The sequence below is a fragment of the Podarcis liolepis genome (genome assembly GCF_965112155.1).
Source record: "Podarcis liolepis genome assembly, chromosome: 10".
Lineage (NCBI taxonomy): Eukaryota > Metazoa > Chordata > Lepidosauria > Squamata > Lacertidae > Podarcis > Podarcis liolepis.
In genome coordinates this window covers 32,769,631-32,786,550 of record NC_139562.1, presented here as the reverse complement: position 1 = coordinate 32,786,550, position 16,920 = coordinate 32,769,631, and the positions used below count along the sequence as shown (strand labels likewise).

The following is a 16,920-nucleotide window of genomic DNA, read 5'->3' as shown; positions in this document are numbered from 1 at the left end:
ATTTGCCAGGATCTAGACTTCCTTCAGTTCCCAAGGCAGTGCGTGCTTTCACCTTTGCCCTGTACTATGTTTGGCATGTCTCCAGTGTTTCATGCATGACTGAAATGTAACACTCTAGTTAGCAATTTCCCTCTGGCTTACATTCTGACACATGGCTAATTTTAAGTTCCATTAAAATATTCTGAAGGTGAATGATAATCCATCATTTCCCATTAATTTTTAAATACACAGCTTCACACAGAGACAAAACACATATACAATGAAAAGCTGAAGCGTGTTAGAATATGCAAAAGCTAAAATAATCAATGAAGCAATGGAAACACTATATCCTTGAACATTTGCAACATAAAATAACTAGGAATGTGTATAAAAGAAAAGGGTACCTTTGACCAGCAGAGGGAGACAAATTAAAACTTCCAAGAGTGTGTCAAATTGGCTACTGGAGGATGTGATAGGATAAGCAGTCTGCCTATACAGTGGTACTTAATTCGTTCCGGGGGTCCGTTCTTAACCTGAAACTGTTCTTAACTTGAAACTGTTCTTAACTTGAAGCACCACTTTAGCTAATGGGGCCTCCCGCTGCTGCTGTGCCACCAGAGCAGGATTTCTGTTCTCATCCTGAAGCAAAGTTCTTAACCCGAAGCAATATTTCTGGGTTAGTGGAGTCTGTAACCTGAAGCGTATGTAACCTGAAGTGTATGTAACCTGAGGTACCACTGTAGATCTTTTCAGAGAAATCAGGCAGAACACGCCAGACACAAAACAGTCAATTTCAAAATGTTTACTGAAAGAGTTGGTATAGTGTAACCACTTAAAGAATGAGCTCTAGGAGGTGACTAGTTCAAATTTCATCATAACCACAAACTCACTAGAGCAGAGTGGTCCAACGCACAGCCCAAGGGCCACATGCGGCCCTCAGTGCCTTTTGGGGCGGCTCTCGGCAACATGTGATTCCCTGCCCCCAGCTCTTGTGCCCCACCTCCTTCCCAAAGCTCAGTTAGCGCTTTTCCAACTTGGGAAAGGAAGTGGGAGGGCTCTAGGACACTGCCAGAGCCTCTTACCTCCTTTCCAAAGCCCAGTGCCTCACTTACCTGGCTTTGGAAGGGCAGCGTGAGAAGAGAGTTGGCGCACTTGGTATTAATAGTTGAACCTCCCTGTACTAGAGGGCCTTAGGCGAACTAACTTTCACCTTTACCACTGCACCTCACCTCAGCATAATATGGAAATAATAGTACCTTAAAGGGATATTGTAAGAATTGTTGTGGTGATGTATGTGAATAGCTCTGAATGCTGAAAGTGCTATATAGAGTTCTTATGATTTCTAAATATGTTGTCTCTTGTCTGTTGCTTATGGGTGCAATATAGATGACTTTCCCCTATATACAGTGGTATCTCTGGTTACGAACTTAATTCATTCTGGAGGTCCGTTCTTAACCTGAAACCGTTCTTAACCTGAGGTACCACTTTAGCTAATGGGGCCTCCCACTGCTGCTGCACAGCCACCACGCAATTTCTGTTCTCATCCTGAGGTAAAGTTCTTAACCTGAGGTACTACTTCCAGGTTAGCGGAGTCTGTAACCCGAAGTGTTTGTAATCCAAGGTGTTTGTAACCTGAGGTACCACTGGTGGTACCTCCAGTTACAAACTTAATCCATTCTCGGAGGTCTGTTTCATAACATGAGGCCCACTTCCGCTAATGGCACCTCCTGCCATTAGCGAAATTACTTCACACTTGTAATTTTAAATTTTATTTTTCTAAATGTGTGAAAATAATACTGTGAGACCCAGATACAAATATCTTAATATGCTTTCTGCAGAGTTGATTAAAGTAAAATTAGGATATTATCCCTTCCTTGTTCTGTACTGACAAAATCTGAATAGAGTTTGACATGCAAGGGTTATAAACCCCAGAACTTAAATTGAGAACTTAAAATCGTAAGATTTTATACACCATAAACATTTATTATGGGGTTCCACTTCCACTTCCCTTTTCCCACCCTAATAGGAAGGACTCCCTTCCCTGCACTTTCCTGCACTTCTTGAACCCTAATTTCATAGCATTCACTGCCCTTTCTCTTTCTATATAGACTGAAATCCAGCCTTCCAATCCCAGTGGAATTTTTGCCTGTGCTACATATGGTGTGATTTCGTGATTTGTGATTTCCTGAAGAACTGATATAGTAACACTAAATTCCTCCTCCTTTTTTGCAAAAAAATTACAAGTTTTTGAGCTTTTTTGAAGCCAAATTCTATACTTCCAACATGGGTTGCCACACGTCCAGATTTTCCCAGACATTACAGCAAAATTCCAGATGTATGGCAACCCTTTGAAACCTCATACACACTGCCTTCATACACACTGCCCAGGCTTGCACCCTAGCAGTTTGACTTCACCTCCATTGCCTCTTGAGACAGATGGATGCCAACAACAACAATACAGAACATCAGTTCCTTGGTTTAGTGCGGATGTGGGCATTCAGCCAGTTTGGGTCTCTGATATATATTTTTTCTTACATGCTACAATATAATCACAACCACATATTTTGTTATTTTCTCCAGAGGAGGATAGTGTTGCAAGTATGAGGTTGTAACCTTGATTTTGGGAGGTCTATACTTTGTGTCTTGTTCTGCCACAAATTTTCTTTATGTCTGTGTGGAAACAAACATTATTTTTTTACGAGTAATCAGATTCCGACATCTAATTAATTGTACATCAGCAATTCAGGTGCACATACGATTGGTTCTATACAGATTAGGTCTGCTTCAGGTAATTAATATAGGAAATCTGCAATGCATGCAAAAGGCTGTGTGTTGTAGCACATTAACCACATTATAGGCATCTCTCAGGTCCTAATGTCTCAGTAAAATCATGTAGTAACTATTTCCTACCTCAAAGGGGTGCTGTGAGTATTAATTGTTGAAAGGGCGGTGAAGCAGCCTGATGATCTGTGGAGAGGTAAATACGATTCCCCCCCCCCCCATTTGGTCTCTGAGGGTCTGTCAGTTCTAGCTTGGGGCTCATTTACATGATCATGTGCACACCCACCCACCCTTTGTTATAAACGTGGCTAATTTGACATAGCTTCCCTGAGTCAACAAATTCACCTCAGCATACCCGTTTGCTGTCTCAAATGTCAGTGTAACAACCCAAAAGGAGCACAACACATAGACATCAGCTAACAGAGGAGGGAAATTTCCCTAACAGAGGAGGGAAATTTCACCCAGCCCCTTCTCACTTATACAGGTATTGAGTGTACATGCTTTCACAAGGACAAGAGAGGTGAGACACCCAGGAGCTGTTCCTTTGCTTTCAAACCCACTTCAATCTCTGATACCCCCTTTGATAATACAAAGAGATCTGAGATGGAAGGAAATTAAGCGGTTGCTATCTCAGGGTAATAGTTTGTGTAAATGACCTCCTGGACTCTGGGTTACTTTGAAGCAATATGGGGGGAAAGCTGATTTTTTTAAGGAGGTGTGACATTTCTCTCAGGAGGATGTCATTGCTGGATTTATTTTGCAGAAATAGTAAGCACTTTCATTTCCTGCCATCCTCCAAGAGAGGAACATACTACCAGAGGAAAAGCATAGACTGTAGTCCGCCTCATTATTTAATGTTCTGCTAAGAGGTTTTTCCTCTAAAGTTATGCAAGGATAGAGGGCACTATGGCCTTCCCCATTTGGCTGCTTATGTAAGAATGGATATCTTGCTGGAAACATGCCATATCATCTGGCACTGGAAATCCTTTAATTAGGTTTTTATTACTAAGGGGGGCTGTGGTGGCTAGTGTTGTGGGCTGTGGGGGCACTGCAGATGAGATCGCATGCTACCATTTACCAGGAACATTGAAGGACCAAAAAATTACATTCATTAGAGAGAGGGGCCAGTAAACACCAGTAACCGCCCCCTCGGTAGGAGATTCAGTATCCTCTACCATGGTCAGCTTTATGGGAAGTTTGGGGGGAGAAGCACTTGTGCTTGTGGGGAAGTATTCCTCCAAAGATTTTGGAGGGAAAAAGACAGGCGTCAGGGTATCCCCTGCTCACAAGGGTCGTGTGGGTTAAAACAATAACTTTATTCAGAGGAGTAGTGGGGGATTCTGCATCTCTGCATATTATTGGGGTGGGCTTCGAAGTAGTTCAAGGGCAGCACCGAATCCCCCACATAAAAATAGAAATAAGCTTCTCCTCAGTGTTGTTTCTCTATGGGTGGGGCAGTGAAAATTCATGGGAGGAAAAGAGGCGGCTCAGACTCAGCTGCCACTCTAGCAGGCCAGGGCCGGTTTGAGCCGGTTGAGACTGGTTGAGACTGAGCTGGAATGAGACATCAACTGTTGTTTAGGCTGAGGTTCTGCCGCACCAAAGCTGACTGGAATCTCTGGACTGGATCACTCCCAGAAGATCCAGGAGCCGCAATCCCTGCTAGAATATGCTACTGGAGCCAGAGCTCAGAGCAAGTGCCAGTAGCAGCAGGGTTGCATGGAAGCTGTGGACAGGCTTTATGCCTGGAGATGGAGTTTTTGCCTGCAGGAAGGGCAGCCAGAGCTGCTCCAGCTCAGAATCCAACCTGGGTTTTGTTTCTCTCCGTCTTCCAGCTAGAACTGGTTTAGGGGGAAAAGAGGCCTCTCAAGTATCGGTTTTCAGGGAGAGCAGCTGGTGTGGAACCAAAGTGTGGGGGAGGGGTGCCAGCTTGTCTGTGAGCACAGAGTGAATGTGGGAAAGGTGGGGGGGAGGGGAGCATTTTCCTTTTGACTCTCACACGCATTCACAATAGAAATGTGCTGTACAGACACCAAAAGGAGAGAGCCTGCCACAAATACATTTCACAGAAAACCCCACCTTCACATATAGTCATGTGTGAACAACATACAGGCTGCACACCTCCCATAGCTTCACATAAAAACAAAGTAATGAGGTTAAACATCAGTGTGTGATATTCCCCCCCCCCCAAGCACTGAGGCAGGCAGAATGCCCATGTGCAGAACAAAGGTCATATTGCATCATGCACAAGAAATGTGTGTGCAATACCAGAATTAGAAGCATATCTTTATAGCTCCACCGACACAAATATATGGACAACACAAAATATACATACCTTAGAGTGATGCATGCGCTTCTTGATAAAAATACTAATATAACTTTAAAAACACTGCAAAGTACATTAGTGTTGATTATCTAGAAAGTTAAGGGTCTATTATTTTTATTCTTCAATTGTTCATTTGTGCCATAATGTAAATATCTTGTTCTAAAGACAAGTTTCTGCTTGTAAGCTATCCTTTATATATTGTAAAATAATACATGTGATTCACTGGTATGGGAAGATGCATGTTCTGTCTAGCCCATTCTTAACAAAATCAAAATCTTTCCTCAGACTGTGCCTCCTTTTTGTTTCAAAAGTAAATTATGCAAATATTATTGTGTTACCCTTGGATATGCCTTCTCTGTTGTTTCAAATTTTAACAATTGCCCACAACTACTGAAAGTCAAAATTGCCTCTGGAAAAAACGAATAGTCACAAGACAGTGGTAAAACTTTATTTTAAATATACAAAAATAAGAATCTCAAATGAAAGATATGTGCGCCCACACACACATGCACACACACATCCCACATATTCAAGACTATAATTTTTACATCATGAATGAATAAAAAATTGAAGTGTGATATTCCACAGCTATTTTGAATTTTTTCCCTAGCATCCAAGGATGGAGCTACATATTACCTTGAGAAACATGTGTTTCATGTTTGATGAGGTAATATGAATACAAGAATAGGGGAGAATCAAAAAAGTGGGAAGGTGAGGTGTTTAACACTTCCCATGCCAACCAGTTCTCCTACTCATTTACACACTCACACACCAACACATCAACTGCTTCCCCCTAGCTAGGCTTATTCTGGTCTCAGAACTCAGTCAGGGGGAAATGGGCTCAAAATAGCCAGAGGAAGGAAACTTGGCAGGAAGTATCAGCAGGCAGGGGATGGGTTAATACATTCTCCTCCTCCTCACTGTTTCTTCCCTGAAGCATTATCAGATACCATCAATCACTGATTTAGCCCGGTTGTTTTCCTCTTTCCTTTGTGTTAATCTAACTGTGCTTTCACTATGTACAGGTTTCTCCATACCTAAGGAAGCAACAGTATTATTAAGACATTATAAAGATTACTTTCAGTCCATTGACTTGCTGGAATCATGAACAACTTTTCAAAGAAAAAGCAAATAAGTTTAACTAAGAATTAGCTCGTGTCACATTGTCATTTTATGAAGAAGCTACAATATCATTATAATAATACTGCCTGTATCCTGGATTTAACATATGAGCAAAGTGCTTGAAACTGTCTTGCGAAATCTGGTTTTGATTAATAGAATCAGAGTGTTTGCAGGAAAATACCTCAAAAGGTCATTTAGTCCAACCCCGTGCTGATGCAGGAAATCCCTGATGGTTACCATTCAACATCTGCTTAAGAACTTCTGTCCCACTGACAAATAGAAGTTCTTCTGAATGTTAACCTAAATTCTGTTTCTTGTAGTTTGAACCAAATGGTTCAGGCCCCACTCCCTGGAACAACAGAAATCTATGTAACAGCTCTTCAACTATGCAAATATGGCTATTACAGGTGGCAACAATTTTGCACAGAGCATCCATTCCTAGCCCCCATGCATGTCAGCAGAGTGCACATAAGCCTGCCCTACACCTGCTTCACCTGTTCTGTCCCCCATTCCGCCCACTTCTGGGTCCAAAAGGACCCATGTGTTGGCAGTCACGTCAATTGGATGCACGCAAAATGGTCACAACCTGTATAGTGCCTCTAAATCAACCCTTCTCTATGCTATATATACCCAACTCTTTCAACCTTTCCCCATAGGATGTAGTCTCCAGGTCTTCATGATCTTTGTCATCCTCCTCTGTATACATTCCAGTAATCTTAAACTGCAGTGCTCCGAACTGGCCATGATACTCCAGGTAAGGTCTGACAAAAGCAGAACAGATTGGTACCATTGCATTGTGTGATGTGCTCAATACACCTCTGTTGAATCAACCAAGAATTGCACTAACCTTTTTAGCTGCTGTATCACACTGCTAACTCATGTTTGTTTAGATTGTGGTCTACTAAAACCCTTGGATCCTTCTCATGGGTACTGTTATAAAGCCAGGTGTCATTCATAATGTATTTGTTTGTTTGGTTCTCCCTCTAAAATGAGATTTTATAGCCTGCATCTTTGCTAGCCCAAAGTTTGCAGTATCCTTTTTGACCAAGTTACTTTCTTAAGACATTTGGAACCTTTATCTTATTCAATCTTTTTCTGCCCACAGATGGAGACTTGTTTCCTCTAACGTCTGAAAACTCTGTGAGTAAAATATTCACTTACTAGCTATGCTAAGTGTCTGTGATTTATTCTAGCCTAAGTATTTTTGTGGGGAACATTTGTTTAAAGTGGATAAAGGCAGATATAAATCTAACCAAGTTTTATTGTGCATGGAGCAATCACCATTGTACTGACTCTGCTACAAGAGAGTAAGAATCTCTCTTTCCAACACAGATTCTCTCACCCTATACAGTGAGCTAAATTACGCAGTACTTGGTCTCATTCATTGAGGAGCACATCCCCCATGTCTGGATGGTCTAGGATAAGGTTGAGTGTATGAGTTGCTGAGTCATACACTCCTATTGGTTCAGGAAATATGCCTACATGTAGAGATGGGTATAATAGTCTCTAGGTTATTGCTTTCATTATGTTTTGTCCTATCCTGGTCTTGTCCCTTTCCTGTCCTACTTGCTGTCAGGGTCTGACTCTGAATTGTGAGAGTCAGGGGAAGAGACTGTGGGTTTTACATAGCAGCATTAGCTAGCATGGTAATAGTGTTAGTGGATCTCTGTACATATGTATCTTTACCTCAAAGACCATAAGAACTTCTTATAGTAGATAGTAGCATTTAGCTTTATATTGTGTTTGGAGACAATAAACACTTTGCTACTTTGAACTTTGTGGGAGAGAATTTTTCCCCTTAAATGGGGACTCCGGAAGAAACTGTTCTGCTGGAAGCAGGAAACTCTGAAAACTCTCTGAAAACTGCTGGGGCTCCTCATACTCTGCTGATACAACACACTGTTTGAGGTGTGGTGAACTTGCAGGGCAGCAGTTGAAGAAGGAGCAAAAAGGGTTTTCTTGTGTTTGTGTGTGTGTGTTTCTTTGTGGCTGATTAGCTGCTCTCCCTGTGCAAAGGTCAGAGGGGGCAGGGTTTCTGTTGAGGCAGGTGATTAGCTGTGGGAGGAGCTTATCAGAGTTTGCAGGGCAGCGGCGTGCGCCTAGCGGCGCACACAGTTTGATCCATCTTTTAGATTTGGGGGAGCTAGTCTCAAACGTTTGTTGGGGGAGACCTAGGTTTTTTTGTGGGGGGAGTTATTTGTCCTGTCTTCATGCTTTTTATGATGGAGGACCGCTGTAGCCACCCCCAACGACACGTTCTCAAGATGGAGGGGGAGGGAACAGCTGCAGTCGCCTGCGGTTCCTGCGCAATGTTTGCCATCTTGCCAAAGGTTGCAGGCAGCTTTACCTGCAGCAATTGCATGTTGATTGCCCTCTTAAAAGACAAAGTCCAGCAACTGGAGGAACGTGTAGCTATGCTCCAAAGAATTAGAGAGCTGGAGCTCTTCTTGGAAGCAACAGAGCACACCGTCTCCACCAAGGAGGAGACAGGGGACTCCCCTGAGAAGGAGGCTAGTTCACCAACACAGGAGCCAGATATATGGAGAAACGTGACTCAAAGAAGTAGGAGGCCCAGGGTTCGCTCTGATTGTTTAGAAATACACAATCGCTTTGAGGTCCTCTCCCCTAGCATGGAAGACGAAGAGCAGACTCCATTTGAAGATCTCTCCCTCATTACAGTCGATCAGGTATATGAAGACGAGCAGCAAAGTCAGTCCTCAGGAATGTGCAGGCGACCTTGGAACGGACAGCTCACGGAAGAACCCTGACCAAACCTAAGAGGAGGCGTGTAGTGGTGATAGGGGATTCCCTACTGAGGGGAACAGAAGCAGTGATCTGTGGGCCTGACAAGATGTCTCGGGAAGTGTGCTGTCTCCCCGGGGCTAAGATCCAAGATGTAACTGAACGACTGCAAGGAATCATAAAACCCACTGACAAATACCCCTTCCTCTTGGTTCATGTGGGAACCAATGACACTGCAAGCAATAGCCTCCAGAAGATCAAAAGAGACTACGAGGCTCTGGGCAGGAAATTGAAGCAATTAAATGCACAAATTGTCATCTCATCTGTCCTCCCAGTTGAACGACGTGGCCCAGGGAGAGAGGGAAAAACAGTGGAAGTGAACAGCTGGCTTCGCAAATGGTGTAAACAGGAACGGTTTGGATTCTTAGATCACGGACTGCAGTTTCTTGAAGATGGACTCCTGGCAAGCGATGGGCTGCACCTCACAACGGTTGGGAGAAATGTTTTTGCCAAAAATCTCAGAAACCTCATCAGGAGGGCTTCAAACTGACTAATGTGGGGAAGGGAGACAGTGCTCCTGAAGGTAGGAGCCTATCAATTGATGAAGATGATCATCCAAATGTCATAGACCAAATGGAGCAAACAGCACGCAGACCTAGTGGTGGGAGGAAAAAATCCTTAAATAAGATACACGGGGGAATGATTAATGGACTTCAATGTCTGTACACTAATGCGCAAAGCATGGGAAATAAACAAGATGAGCTTGAGCTCTTGGTACAGCAAGCTAAATATAACATAATAGGCATCACTGAAACCTGGTGGGATAAGTCCCACGATTGGAATGTAATAATGGAGGGATACAATCTATTTCAGAGAAACAGACCAGACAAGAAAGGAGGAGGAGTGGCGTTATATGTCAGGGATGTGTATACCTGTGAAGAGATCCAAGATTTAGAACCTCAAAGCCAAAGTGAGAGCATTTGGGTCAAAATTAAGTGTGAGAAGAATAACAGTGACCTCATTGTGAGAGTTTACTATAGATCCCCAAGCCAAACGGAGGACATAGATGATGCCTTCCTGGAACAGATGGCCAAGCATGCAAAAGGAAGGGAGATAGTAGTAATGGGGGACTTCAATTACCCAGATATTTGTTGGATGTCAAACTCAGCCAAGAGCATAAGGTCAAACAGATTCCTCACTGGCCTTGCAGACAACTTCATCGTCCAGAAAGTGGGAGAAGCAACAAGAGGAACAGCCATTTTAGATCTGGTCCTAACCAATGTTGATGAGCTGGTTAGTGGGGTAGAAGTGGAAGGATCATTAGGCGCGAGTGATCATGCTCTTCTGAAGTTTACTATACAGCGGAAAGGAGCAGCCAAGCATACTAGGACTCAATTTCTTGACTTTAAGAAAGCCAATTTCATAAAACTTAGGGAAGTGCTGGGTGAGATCCCATGGACAGTAATACTAAAAGGAAAGGGAGTTCATGATGGCTGGGAATTTGTTAAGAGAGAGATAGTAAAAGCACAACGTCAGGCAATACCAATGAGATGGAAACATGGAAGGTGCCTAAAGAAGCCAGGGTGGCTATCTAAAGAACTTTTAACTGAGTTAAGATTAAAAAAGGATGTGTACAAAAAATGGAAAAGGGGGGAAACCACCAAAGAGGAATTCAAACAAATAGCCAGCACGTGTAGACACAAAGTCAGAAAAGCTAAAGCACAGAATGAACTCAGGCTTGCTAGAGAGGTTAAAAGCAACAAAAAAGGCTTTTATGGGTATGTTCGTAGCAAAAGGAAGAACAAAGAAACAGTGGGGTCACTCAAAGGAGAAGATGGTGAAATGCAAACAGGGGACACAGAAAGGGCTGAACTCCTCAATGCCTTCTTTGCCTCAGTCTTCTCCGATAAAGAAAACAATGCCTGACCTGAAGAATTTGAAGAAAATGATTCAGCAAAGGAAACACAGCCCAGAATAACTAAGGAGATAGTACAAGAATACTTGGCTAATTTAGATGTATTCAAGTCTCCAGGGCCAGATGAACTGCATCCAAGAGTATTAAAAGAACTGGCAGATGTGATCTCAGAACCACTGGCAGTCATCTTTGAGAATTCCTGGAGAACAGGCGAAGTCCCGGCAGACTGGAGGAGGGCAAATGTTGTCCCTATTTTCAAAAAGGGGGAAAGAGAGGACCCAAATAATTACCGCCCAGTCAGTCTGACATCAATACCAGGGAAGATTCTGGAGCAGATCATTAAGCAAACAGTCTGTGAGCACCTAGAAAGGAATGCTGTGATCACCAATAGTCAGCATGGATTTTAGAAAAATAAGTCATGTCAGACTAACCTGATCTCGTTTTTTGACAGAATTACAAGCCTGGTAGATGAAGGGAACGCAGTGGATGTAGCCTACCTTGATTTCAGCAAGGCATTTGACAAGGTGCCCCATGATATTCTTGTAAAGAAGCTGGTAAAATGCGGTCTTGACTATGCTACCACTCAGTGGATTTGTAACTGGCTGACTGACCGAACCCAAAGGGTGCTCATCAATGGTTCCTCTTCATCCTGGAGAAGAGTGACTAGTGGGGTGCCACAGGGTTCTGTCTTGGGCCCGGTCTTATTCAACATCTTTATCAACGACTTGGATGATGGACTCAAGGGCATCCTGATCAAATTTGCAGATGACACCAAACTGGGAGGGGTGGCTAACACCCCAGAGGACAGGATCACACTTCAAAACGACCTTGACAGATTAGAGAACTGGGCAAAAACAAACAAGATGAATTTTAACAGGGAGAAATGTAAAGTATTGCACTTGGGCAAAAAAAATGAGAGGGACAAATACAAGATGGGGGACACCTGGCTTGAGAGCAGTACATGTGAAAAGGATCTAGGAGTCTTGGTTGACCACAAACTTGACATGAGCCAACAGTGTGACGTGGCAGCTAAAAAAGCCAATGCAATTCTGGGCTGCATCAATAGGAGTATAGCATCTAGATCAAGGGAAGTAATAGTGCCACTGTATTCTGCTCTGGTCAGACCTCACCTGGAGTACTGTGTCCAGTTCTGGGCACCACAGTTCAAGAAGGACACTGACAAACTGGAACGTGTCCAGAGGAGGGCAACCAAAATGGTCAAAGGCCTGGAAACGATGCCTTATGAGGAACGGCTAAGGGAGCTGGGCATGTTTAGCCTGGAGAAGAGGAGGTTAAGGGGTGATACGATAGCCATGTTCAAATATATAAAAGGATGTCACATAGAGGAGGGAGAAAGGTTGTTTTCTGCTGCTCCAGAGAAGCGGACACGGAGCAATGGATCCAAACTACAAGAAAGAAGATTCCACCTAAACATTAGGAAGAACTTCCTGACAGTAAGAGCTGTTCGACAGTGGAATTTGCTGCCAAGGAGTGTGGTGGAGTCTCCTTTTTTGGAGGTCTTTAAGCAGAGGCTTGACAACCATATGTCAGGAGTGCTCTGATGGTGTTTCCTGCTTGGCAGCGGGTTGGACTCGATGGCCCTTGTGGTCTCTTCCAACTCTATGATTCTATGAACTACCAACTGACTTTCACAAGTCACCAACAGACACCCACCTTGTGGGGGTAATAATTATACATTTTATCTGTATTGACATTAGCAGAGTAATTTTTAAGATCATTGAATCATTACATTTGTATGCCCCCTTATGCTCAATGCAGCTTACAACATATACAAAATTATATAACTACAAACATAACAAAAGTAGTAGTCATAAAAAATACACAAAACATCAGAAAGTACGCAACCAAATAGAACCATTTCCACATAAATCATAAGATACAAAATGAAGATACAAAAACAGTTATATTACTAAGAAATAGTTTAATTCTACATAGGAGGTAACTTTAGACTATGAAGGTTTTATCTCACCCCCAGCTGATAAGGGTCAACAGAATTTAGAGATAATTGTTTCTACTGAAACTAATATACAAGCTGATGAAACATCCTGCAAGGCAGTCCACATATGTTTGGCTCTTGGCAGGAACCAAATGATTTATATCTGTGAGTCTTCAACATCCAAGGCTGTGATTACCCGAACCTTTTCATCCTGGCATGCCCAGGCTTCTTCATCATCTGGGGGTTCAGTAACAAGAGTCCAAATTCCCTCTCTCTCCAGGAATATCTCCATTTTATAACTCCAGTTTGAGTAGTTTGAACTATTCAGTCTCTCAAGTGACAACCGGAGTGCATTCCTTGAGCCATAGTGATACCACCACATACTTCACCAACAGGCCACTATGCTCTCACCTTCTTGTAGACCAGACCAGCAAACAGAACTTGAGAAGCTGCAACTGGAGCACTCCAGACTCTCGCTGGCTGACTCAGGCTCTCGCAGATGTGTCCTGGGCCCATAACCTGTTATTATTTCTGAAAGTCAGTTGACCCATAACCTGTCAGACATGGACCCACCGTCTATTGATACTTTACCATACTTCAACCAGTGTGACCAGCAGAGTTTGCTCAACTCCAGCAAAGTCTTCCGGCAGAACATCAGAGTTTTCCTGATTTCCAGTAGTCAGTTTTCTCCAGAGTTCCCACTCAAAAAACCTCCTACCCTACTCAGCTGAGATTAAAGTATAAAGTGTTTATTGTCTCAAGAGACAAGACAAATCTACTAACTGCTATAATACTGTTCTTCTGGTCTTAGAAGTAAAGAAACAAGCATACAGAGAGATCCACTAGCACTTTACCATGCTAGCTCACACTGCTGTGTACACCTAACACAGGGGCTCCCAGACTCTCCCCCTGTCGCCCCCAGATAGAGAATGCAATGCAACCTTGACTTTTATACCCATCTCTGCATGTATGCACATTCCTGAGATAAAATGAGAGTAGATGAGTCAGCAAGTCAGACTTTTGGCCTTGTAATATTGCTATGCTACCCAGTACACCTGGTGTTCTATCTCTAAACAAGATAACAAGATCCAAACATGGGGGGCATGCTAGCTCAAGACATAGATCAAGCAATTAGTGCAATTTCACACCTTATTCAAATTACATCAACAAGCTACCTATATCTTGTACTTTCTATATATACCCTAATCTTGCCAAGTGGTAGCAAGATTCCAGAAGTCTTGGCACTTTACCAGGCACAGTGGAGACTAGTGTCTTTAAAAACTATTGTTTATTTTACACATATTTACACCTGAGGGGGTGCACAACATTGCACCCTAATAGTGTCTCTTGTTGCTTCACTCATAGCTTCAGCAAGCTTGGATTCAAAGCAGCAGCCTGTAATGGCCCTCAGTCTCCCAGTGCAACCTCTCCCAGCCAGTGTGCATGTAGTTCTTCCTACTTTTATTCTTCCCAGCAGCTTTTGCAGAAAACACCACCTCCTCTTCTGCTTCCAGCATCCCCTCTGTTACCCTGGCAACCTCCATTTCAAAAGCCTCCTGTGAAAAGCACTTTTTCCTGTGGTCACATCACAGTCCCTGCAATCCTGGTAGCCTCCCCCTTTCTTGTCTGATGCTGAATGTCTCACCTTTGGCAGGGCAGTTGCCTTTGTTTTTTGATGGCACCTCTTTAAGCCAATCTCCTGAGGGAGCTGGCAACTTCAAACTCCACATTTACTAATTTAAAAAACTATGGGGAGAACCTGGCACCCAGGAATTTTAGGGGATCCTTGCCTCCTGCAAACCCATAACAGAATTAAAGCACTGCTTTCCATTCAACCCCCCAAATGTTAAGTCTGACAAAATCTGTGGTAGATGTCCACTATCCCAATTTCTCTGCTTTTATTATAGCTGGGGGGAGGGGGCTGATAAGGAAGGTAGTCTAACCTTATCAATCACATGAGCCTGATTTGTGGCACATCATTTATCAAATTTGATAATGGAGGTTCCACTCACTATCATCAAACCTTCCAGACACTGAACCAATCAATGCTGCTCTTCTCAAATACCATACTCATTTCCCCCAATTTGGGCCTTACGTTCACTTGCCTTAAGTTCCTCCCACATTCAAACACTCCTGATTCCATGTCTCCATCCCTCAGTATTAATCAGGCTGGCAAAATACCGTAGTTTTCTACATGGAAAAATTCTATTAGTGATTTTGACTCATTGGCTGGCAGCTGGCCCACGCTACACTGAGATGCTGTCTAAAGCATGGAAAAATATTGCAGAAAGATGTGATTTTGACATCAAATATCACATCTTTCTAGTACAAAATGATTGGATCTCCATATGTGGCAAAAGGCTTTGAACAGAAACAATCCTGAGGTACTACTACAACACTGCATTTCCCTCATGAAGCCACTATAATCTGAAGCAACTAAAATATTTGCATTTATAATTGTCTCTGTTCTTTCTACTATAGGCTAATATTTATACTTAATTATTTTATTAAGCCTATTTATTTCTAGGCTGTCACAAAATGTCCCAGAGACAGGTGGATAGCATCACAATAAAAACAACAGTTAAAACAGCAATGTACAAATAGACAAATAGCTATGACTACATCCTGCTGGATGAATAATTTGATATTATCTCCATAGCTACTACACCAAGATAAATTGGTCCAAAACTCACCATGTTACCTCTTACTCTTTGTTTTAATTACCTAGTATAGCCATATAATACATGGAGTTAAAAATAATCCATATACTTAAGCTTTCTAATGTTAATACCACTGTCCCAACTGTCACTCTGTCATTTCAAACTGCCATCTTCTGTTGATTCCTTCAGTTAGCACCTAGTTCTGAACCTCTTTTCCATTGACTATTTATCCATAGTATTCTATGCAGGCCGGCTGAATGATGTTTTACTGACCTGCAGACAGTTTTTCCGGGTCATGTGGCCAGCATGACTAAGCCGCTTCTGGTGCAACGGAACACTGAAACCAGAGCAGCGCATGGAAATACTGTTTACCTTCCTGCCAGAGCAGTACCTGTTTATCTACTTGCACTTTTTTTGGCGTGCTTTCAAACCTAGCTCCTGCTAGGTGGACAGGAGCTGGGACCAAGCAATGGGAGCTTACCCTGTCGTGGGGATTTGAACCGCTGACCTTCTGATTGGCAAGCTCAGTGGTTTAGACCACAGCGCCACCCGCGTCCATATATATATAATTACTGAGCATTACATCCATATTTGGTTATGCCAAGTAAGCTCAATATCTGTGTTTCTTTGTGAGCAAAGGTTTGATTTATTAGTTTGCAATCCTAAACACACCTGTAAGGGAATAAGCTCCAGTGAACTTCTGAATAAAGAAGCAATGCATTGTGCTTTTAATCATCTAAACCATCTTAACAAACACTCCTTAAATACAAATAAAATGTGTAGCTCTCTGTAGATTAATATATTTTTTTAAAAAAATCACCAAAGAAAAAATAACATGAAAACATTTGTTATACTCAAGCTAGGAGCTATGACTGCATAGAAACCATTTTCTCAGTGTGAATCCCCAGCTGGATGGGAAGTCACTCTTGCAAATGGAAGTTACATGGGCAATTTCCCAGCTCAGTCCAGCATCTGCAGCTATATGCATGTAGCCATTTAGAAAAAAAGATAGAAATCCTATTTGTTCAGGATGGAGTGGGGAGTGCTATATTCAGCTCCTCCTGCTATTACTCCAATAGATTCAGCTCCTCCTATTACTCCAAGGGAAGTAATAGTGCCACTGTATTCTGCTCTGGTCAGACCTCACCTGGAGTACTGTGTCCAGTTCTGGGCACCACAATTCAAGAAGGACACTGACAAACTGGAACGTGTCCAGAGGAGGGCAACCAAAATGGTCAAAGGCCTGGAAACGATGCCTTATGAGGAACGGCTAAGGGAGCTGGGCATGTTTAGCCTGGAGAAGAGGAGGTTAAGGGGTGATATGATAGCCATGTTCAAATATATAAAAGGATGTCACATAGAGGAGGGAGAAAGGTTGTTTTCTGCTGCTCCAGACAAGCGTACACGGAGCAATGGATCCAAACTACAAGAAAGAAGA

The 16,920-nt window shown here is 42.7% G+C and overlaps 1 long non-coding RNA gene across 1 annotated transcript; it reads left to right on the top strand.

Annotated features, from left to right (window-relative positions):
- Positions 1-3,535: 3,535 nt before the first annotated feature.
- LOC310687577 lies at positions 3,536-16,223 on the top strand. The gene is made up of 3 exons (XR_014516477.1): positions 3,536-6,962; positions 7,314-7,348; positions 15,719-16,223. It is a non-coding gene; the product is annotated as an uncharacterized lncRNA (long non-coding RNA).
- Positions 16,224-16,920: the final 697 nt, after the last annotated feature.